Raw genomic sequence first — 8,833 nt, 5'->3', positions numbered from 1 at the left:
AGGGAGGCCTGGCGTGCTGCGATTCATGGGGTCTCGAAGAGTCGGACACGACTGAGCGACTGAACTGAACTGAACTGAACTGAAACTGAGTGCAAGACACATAGGAAACCTCTATACCATCTTCTCAATTTTTTGTAAATCTAAAATAGTTCTAAGTAAAAAAGTGTTTTCACAAACAGCTCACTATTTAGAAAGTCAAGATACGGTTAATTTTATTTATATTGTGCAAAGTTAAGAGATATACTCTGGGTCATATTGAAAAATCAGAAGAAGGTCATATACTTAAATCTGTAGAATCCTTAAAAATATTCAGTATTTGTGATAATTATAATGATAGTGCAAATTCTTAGACAAACTTGTGGTATAGGGGTTACTTTTCTCCTTTTGCAGATGAAAAAAATGAATTGAACTTTTGATAGTGATGTGACCCGTCTACTCAAGGCAAGCTGTCCAATCCCTTAAATCTGTCTGACTCTGAAATATGATCTATTGAACCACTATGACATTTATTCTCTGTTATAACTGTGTATCAGAAACATTTTTGGAATATTTCTTAATAATGAAGTGATTTCCTGTGCATAAAACAATTGAGTGAAAAACTGCAGGACTTATGCCTTGGCTCAAGTTAATTAAAACAAACCACCCTCTCCAAAAAAGAAATAGATTCTGATGTACATCAGAGATTAAGAATGTGAGGCCTGAAAATTAGTTAGTGAGTTAAATCATGTGTGAGCTCATAGAGTTTCAAATACAGGGGGCATTTTGAATAAAAATGAAAGCCTATAATGAAAAAGGAGGGAACATGGTAGTTTCAGGAACATGGTAGTTTAAAGTGGTTTGAGCAGGGGCTGCATGATGAAAAATAGAAGTCAGGAAAAGTTAACCAGTAAGTTACAGGTGGATAAGTTAGTACAGGCACACAGAATTAATGCTTTTTAGAAGATTCTGACCAAGGAGCCATATAATCTAATACACACTTCAGAAAGAGCCTTTTGTGGGAGCTCTGAAGAAAACATAGGGGGAAAGCTCCTTGACAATTAATCCTTGGAAGAAATGACTCACAATGCAAAGACAAATAAAGCAAACATCAACAAATGGGACTGTATCAATCTAAAAAGCATCTGTACAGCAAAGAAAACCATCAACAAAATTAAAAGGCAACTTGTGGGATGACAGAAAATATTTGAAAATCATATATCTAAAGAGGTAAATATCCAAAATATGTAGGGAACTTATACAGCTCAATAGCAAAAAAAAAAAAAAAATCTGATTTCAAAATGGACAAAATACCTGGAAAGACATTCTTCCAAAGAAGACAAGTACATGAAATGTACAAATGGCCAAGTACCTGAAAAGGTGTTCAACATCACTAATCATCAGGGAATTGCAAATCAAAACCACAGTGAAATATTACCTGACAGCTGATAGAGTGGCTGTTATCAAAAATGCTGCAGAGGGTGTAACCTGTTAGCAGGAATGCAGACTGGTACAGTATGGAATTTCCTCAAACAATTAAAAATATAATTCCTGTATGATCCATCAGTCTCACTTCTAAGTATATCCAAAATAAATAAGTATCTTAATAAGAATGAAAAGGTTATCTGCAACCTCATGTTCATCACAGCATTATTTGCAATGGCCAAACCATGGAAACAACCTAAGTGTCCTTCAGCAGATGAATAAAGAAAATTGTGTGTATGTGCACATCCAGTCATATTTAAAAAAGGAAATCCTGCCATTTGTGACAACATGCATGGACCTTGAGGACATTATGCTAAATGAAATTTGAAGGGAAAGATAAAGAGTGTAAGATCTTCCTTGTATGTAGAACATAAAACATCCAAACTCATAGAAACAGAGTAGATCGGTAGATCAGTGGTTGCAAAGAGCAGATTGGTGATTTTGTGCTGTGCTTGGTCACTCAGTCGTGTTCGACTCTTTGGGACCTCATGGACTGTAGCCTTCCAGGCTTCTCTGTCCATGGAGATTCTCCAGGCAACCATACTGGAGTGACTTGCCATGCCTCCTCCAGCGGATCTTCCCAGCCCAGGGATTGAACCCAGGTCTCCCCCATTGCAGGCAGATTCTTTACCGTCTGAGCCACCAGGAAAGTGAGGAAAATGGGTAAAGCTGATTACAGAGTACAAACTTCCAATCATAAGATGAGTAAGTTCTGGGGACATAATGAACAGCATGGTAATTATAGTTGATAATATTGTATTCATTATTTGAAAATTGCTAAGGGAATTGATCTTAAAAGTTCTTACCCCTACACACACAGAGACATACATACACACACATGCAAACATAACTGTGAGGTAATAGATTGATGCATGTGTTACCTAATCTTATTGTGGTAATCATTTTACCACTGATACCAAGTCATCACATTGTAATACATCTTAAACTGACAGTGTTATAGGCCAATTATATCTTAATCAAGATGGGAAAAAAGGAGCCTATAGTGATTGAGAGATTGGTTAATGTTTATAGTGATCTAGTTAAGAGGTGATGAAACATGAACAGTAAGAATAAACAGGCAGGTATGCATTTGAGAGATATGGAGAAAAGGGTTCAATACTATTTGAATCTTAAATGAATATGAGAGATTTTTTAAAAGTAGTTCATTCTTGGGTGATTCCCAAGGTTTCAACTGAGAACTCAAATCAAAGCTTTAACTGTTATAGGGAACAAGAAATGGGTCTGAATATGAGGGTACAATTATGTATTTAGCTTTTTGTATGCTGATTTTTGAAATCCCTGAGGATTTCACAGGAGTAGTTATCCAACAGGTAAGTGGACATTTGATGTTTTTCAGTAAGTTCTCTGTAATATAGATGTGGAAGTTAAACTAACCAGGGTTCAGTTTCAGATAATTAATTCAACCTTGCAGATTTTTGTAGAAAAAGATTTATTACAAGTTATTTTAGATTTCATGTCTACTGACAAACTGTCTGAAGGAACAGACTCAGGCCTGGACTTCTAGGGGAAATGACTCAGCCATAATCAAGCATCTGCTGAGTCAAGAGGTGATTTTTGCTATGGCTAATAAAAAGAAAAAAAATTACTACCTATGCCATGATTAAAGAGCTGCCTCTAAGATACTGACTACAAAACTATGAAGAGGAAATACCACTCATGGCAGCAAAAACACACTGCCTCCTAACTTACTGTGAGAAGCTGAACGATAACCGGGGAAGCTCGGCCTGTTACCTAACATGGCAAAAAGGGCTTTTCAGATTGTAATTAAGGGTATGGACCTTGGTGAGATGGATAGATTGTCCTGATTATCCAGGTGGGCCCAATTGTTAGAGGAGGTCCCCTACGTGACTGCTGACTGATCTGAGAGCCAGACCCTGGCAATCAGAACTTCCTCACCCCATCTCCTATTCTTGGAGTGTATGTTTTGCTCATCATTTTCACTCCAGGAGCTGTTTCAGGAACACAGACTTAAGAGGGTAAAGAGTTGTTGAGATCATCTGATACTGAACCATTCCCTGATGTGAAGCAAGATAAAAGGCTGAGACGCCAAGTTTTGCAGCAAATATAGGGTTATTTTCAAGGCAACTAAGCAGGGAAATGGGAGAACAATTCTTAAGTCTCCCTGAATGCAAGAGGCTTGGGGTACTTCTGAGATAAAGCCACTCTGCAGTATGAGGCCTATAGGGGGCGTGGGGAAATGTGATTGGAAAAAGGTGCAGCAATGAGCATTCCTCCTTCTGCGCAGGCGTAAGGAGGCTACAGGCCTCAGCCCTTTTCAAGGAGTTTAGCAGAAGGCGCTTTGCACGCTCTGGGGTTGGAGTTTTCAACCCTCTGGCATCCAAAGGTTCAGGACTGGGCCTCTCCATGCTCTACCAGCTCAGCTAGAACTAGACAGAGCTGACTTCAAGTTCCTGGAAAACAGCTCTGACAAACATCTTACTGTTAGGACTATGTGCCACTTGGAGGATGCACAAGTCTTAAAAATCACTTTTATTAATGAAGCAGGTATAGGTGAAATGGATTCAACTAATGATAACCCACAGTTTCACATCTGGACTGAATTCATGACTGAACCCCCTTAAGGCTTTTAAATAAACCTTTCAGAGTCTAGCAGGCGGAATCGGACATTTCTTCTTGCAGCCATTCAAGACAAGCCTCCTATGTAAGTTCTCTTGCTTATTAAAACTGCCATCCCTCAGTCTGCAGCGATCTGCTTCTTTCTTCAGTCTCTTGTCCTTGATGTTCAGCGATGGGTTTTAGATTTTCCCAGGAACTCCCCAGTTTGTGAACCAACGGCAATCTAATCTCGTGAGTTGTTACAAGCAGAGAGAACCCTTTCCAGCTGCAGTGAATCAGAGATTCAGCATGAGGAGGATTCAGTCCACCTGTTGCTGGCTTTAAGATGGAGGAAGGCAGCCAGAAACCAGGGAACAGAACTCTTTCTAGAAGAAATGTTCTCCAGCAGAAATACAGCCCCTACTGACACCTCGATTTGTTTCCATTGAGACCCATGTTGGACTTCCAACCGATGGTACTCTAAGGTAAGAAAAAATAAAATTGGGTGTTTTATTTTATTTTGTGTGTGTTTGAAATATGTTTAATTTCTTTAAAGTTTCTAATTGTGTTAAATATACAAAACATGAAGTTCACCATTTTAACTGTTACTAATTGTACATACAGTTCATTAAGTATATTCACAGTATAATTTTCGTCCAATCTCCAGAACTAATTTTGTCTTACAAATTGAAGTTTTATACCTGTTAAAAAATGATTCCCCCATTCCCTCGCTCCCTCCAACCCCTGATAAGTACCATTCTATTTTGTCTCTACGAATTTAACTGCTTTGGTTATCTCATGTAGGTGAAATTATATATAGTATTTGTCTTTTGTGACTGGCTTATTTCACGTGGCATAACCTCTTTAAAGTTTATGCCTATTGTGGTGTCTGAAATTCTTTAATTTTTTAGACTGAATAATATTCCACTGTACATATATACTATATTTCATTTACATATTCATTCTTTGATGGAAGCAGGAGTTGTTTCTGTCTTTTGAGTATGAGTATTTTGCATAATGCTGCTGTGAAATGAGTGTACAAATTAGTGTTAAGCCACTAAGTTTGTTGGAATCAGTTTACTGACATTTTGTTAAGGCTGTTTGTATCTGTGTTTATCAGGGATATTGGCATGTAATTTTCTTGTGCCTCCCTTGTTTGGTTTTGGTATTAACATGAGTTGCTGTCCTAATATGAGTTGAGTGTTCCCCTTCATTTCTATTTTTTTGGGAGAGGAGGGAAGAATTTGAGAAGGGTTGAGATTAATTCTTTGAATGTTAGAGGAAATTCACCAACAAAGCCGTCTTGTCCTGGTGTTTTATTTGTTGGGAGGTTTTTGATTATTGATTCAGTCCCCTTACTCATGATTGGTATGTTCATATTTTCTATTTCTTCATGACTCAGTCATAGTGGATTGTATATTTTTAGGAATTTATCCATCTCTTTGAGGTTTAAGCCACTAAGCTTAAATAATTTGTTAAAGAAGAGAAGCTAACACACCTGCTTTCAGTCTTTTGAGATCCTAAGTGTATTCATCCATTCAATAAACCCTGCTGCTGTTGCTAAGTCGCTTCAGTCGTGTCCACCTCTGTGTGACCCATAGACGGCGGCCCACCAGGCTCCCTCGTCCCTGGGATTCTCCAGGCAAGAACACCGGAGGGGGTTGCCATTTCCTTCTCCAATGCATAAAAGTGAAAGTGAAGACGCTCAGTCGTATCCGACTCTTGGCGACCCCACGGACTGCAGCCTACCAGGCTTCTCCATCCATGGGATTTTCCAGGCAAGAGTACTGGAGTGGGTTGCCATTGCCTTCTCCCAATAAACCCTAAGTCATATCCATATATCTAGCTGCAAGGGGCTCTGAGAAATGTAGCATTTATTCTTTTTCATCTCTATAGTCAAGAAAGCTTACTAAATTAGAATTTGGAAATACCACTCCACAGAGCACCCCAGGAGTTAATTGCTGTAAATGTGGTAATTGATGCAACGGGTATGGATGAAGAATACATAGGACTTTTATTTATTACTTTCCATGGATTGAAGAGAAAAAGCAACATTGCACGGTGAGCAGAGGGGAAGCACCTAGTTCATATGACTAAAGAGAACTGCCAGAAATGTGTGTGTGTATGTGCTTGTGCATGGTGTGTATGTTAGAGCATATGAAAGAATATATGAATATGGTGTGGAACCAAAAGAATGGTTGTGGAGATGAGTCAAATGGCCAAAAGGGCATACAGGAGACAAGAAGGATAAGATTCAGAAAGCTCAAGGTGGTGGTGATGGTGAGAGCAGTTTCTGTAATTTGTATCAACAGAACATAAATTGCAGTGAAGTGAGGAATGACTGAGGGATCGGGATATTTCTCTTTTTTTCCCATAAATAACACAGATTGATAATTTGATACTTCTTCTATGTCAATATTTCTCTATATCTTAGAGAATTTGAAAACAAGTTATGTATTCTGCACATACCTGAAGGGAAACCGTAAAAGCAATCATAATAAAAGAGGAGCAAAGCCTAAGCAATGCACGGAGGAAAAATGTTAGTCTCAACTTTTTCAAAAAGGTGGTATCTGGTAGAAGAAGATAAGAAACAACTTAACACACTAGTGGGGGGAATCTCCCAGGTAATAATCGCCTTGAAAGATTTTGTTTGTATGTTTCCCTCTAAGTTAAGGAAGGTCTCAAAAGCCACTCTGACCTCAGCTGTAGAAAGTATTTTCATAAGAGTCTCTTACCAGTGGTTTGCTGCAGGCATTTTGCAGAACAGAGAAGGAACTTGAATTCATCACTGCAGTATTGGGACAGATAATAAAAACAGAAATATCTAAAGGGAAATAAATGTAAGTGATGTCCCTGTGTAGTCAAAGTATATGTATTTTAAGAAGGATCTTTAAACAAAATCAGATGAGAAGGTGATAAGTGTTTTATTGGTAATGAGCAGTTTCAGTGTATGCCGAGAGGACCTGCTTGCCTCATTACAATAACATGACACATACTCCCACAGCCCAAATTGAGGTTCAGGATCATCAATTCAGGACATACAAAAGGAGTGTCTAAATTCCTTTCATGCTTCTTGGCTCTGAACACTTGTGATCATGATAGAGTTGTATTGGAGACAGAGAAGAGAATTTCAACTTTCCTTGCCATCATGGAGGGGGGTGAGGTAGGAGAGGTGTCAGTTTTCTCTTTCTTCTGGGATGATGAGAATAGCCTACTAGTGATAGCATTCCAGAAGAAAAAAAAGAAAAAGAAATCAGCTTTAAACATACTTAAGTCCCACTGAGCAAACAGTGCAGCTAGCTATTCAAACCAGTACTAGTATAAGGAGGACCTTTTCTTTCCCTTACAAAGTTGGAATCTCAGGAAAAGCTGTTTGTCTTTTTGCTTACTTTCCCATTTCCAGACTATACCAGACTTGATAGAATGAATTATCTCTGAAAATTTTCAGAATTTTGTTTACTGGACTGGAAGTGATAACTACAACACTTTTGTTTTTTGTTTTTTTGAAGAACTAAAATGACCTGAGGGTTTCTTGTGATTTAAGAGCAAGCAAATAAGCTTTAAGTCTAGGTAGAGGTTTTATTCTGAAGCAGGAAAAATGTATACCTACCAAATAGATTTTTACAAGTGTGGAGAAGATATATTTGCTTTATGATAACACAGTATGAGTCCTGATCTCTGAATAAGCTGTATATAAACTAATATTTTCTCCTTGTCCAAGAACATGTGTAACCAGAGGAAAAACTCTTCATCCTTCATATTTCCTCAGGCTTTTCCCTTAGCTAATTTGTCTGTGCTAATCTTCATCTGCCTGCTTTCTTGATTTTAAACATTGACTTCTCATGTGAACACCCTCTTCCAGTTGTTCTGATCTTTTGCTGGTTGAGTTAGGTTCTTGATGAGCATAACTTTTCAGTCAAAACTATATGCAATTGCAGAAGAGATGTTCTGAGTCATCATCTGAGCTAACTAGCTCCCTTCTCTGAGTGCAGTATCCCACACAGACTACTACTGAGCTGCATACATCTGATGCCAGACATCAGTTTAAGGAAACTAATCTGCTTAGCAAGAAAAGCTATGCATTAAGCCAATAAATGATTTGTATTTTCTCACTTCACCTGTTTGCTGACCTCTTTACTGTAGAACCAAAGGGACAAGCTGCTCATGATTCATGGTTCATTTTCTGTTTTATTGCATCTTATTTTTTTCTGACTTAGAAGAGTAATAAGACTTTTCTGATTATGACATTGTAAGTCCCATGAAGATGATATTTTTTCCAATAGAAGAAATGTGTGCTTTAAGTGTTTTGTAACATGCAGCATTAAATTGTCAAGGTTCTCTCATTTAATAGTGTATTTTGTTCAGTTCGCCATTTCCATCTGTATTGGGAGTGCATTCAATAGTATCGCCAGCCAGGGTGCACAAACACAAAAGTGATGGTGTCGCTTTGGAAACTGAAATGTCTATTAATTTGCTGTAGAATTTTTTACATTCTATGCAACAAGCCATAATTACTGTCCTGATCTTACATTTGAAATACTGAACTGGTATTTAGGCAGCTTCACTGCACATTAATACATTTTTAAAGGGTTAGGGAAGGTACTATCTCCTGTAAGATGTAAATGTGAAAAGCTGATTTCAGCTTGTGGTGGGCAATTTTTACACATTGTCAAATCACAGTGGAACTGGAGCCTTTACCCTTTTGTTGGTTGACAGGGGGACTTTAGTTTCTGAATCTCATGGCAAGCTATCTGCAGAGAACGGTTCTTTTTACTGCTGAAGATCAAAGGTTTGG

General features: G+C 38.1%; 1 pseudogene; it reads right to left on the bottom strand.

Annotated features, from left to right (window-relative positions):
• Nucleotides 1–3,848, bottom strand: part of LOC105005413 — a 74,509-nt pseudogene extending 70,661 nt beyond the window's left edge.
• Nucleotides 3,849–8,833: the final 4,985 nt, after the last annotated feature.

The sequence above is a fragment of the Bison bison genome, unplaced genomic scaffold (genome assembly GCF_000754665.1).
Source record: "Bison bison bison isolate TAMUID 2011002044 unplaced genomic scaffold, Bison_UMD1.0 scf7180017864490, whole genome shotgun sequence".
Taxonomy (NCBI): Eukaryota; Metazoa; Chordata; class Mammalia; order Artiodactyla; family Bovidae; genus Bison; species Bison bison.
Note: the sequence above shows the minus strand (reverse complement) of the source record. Positions and strands in the feature narration are given on the sequence as shown.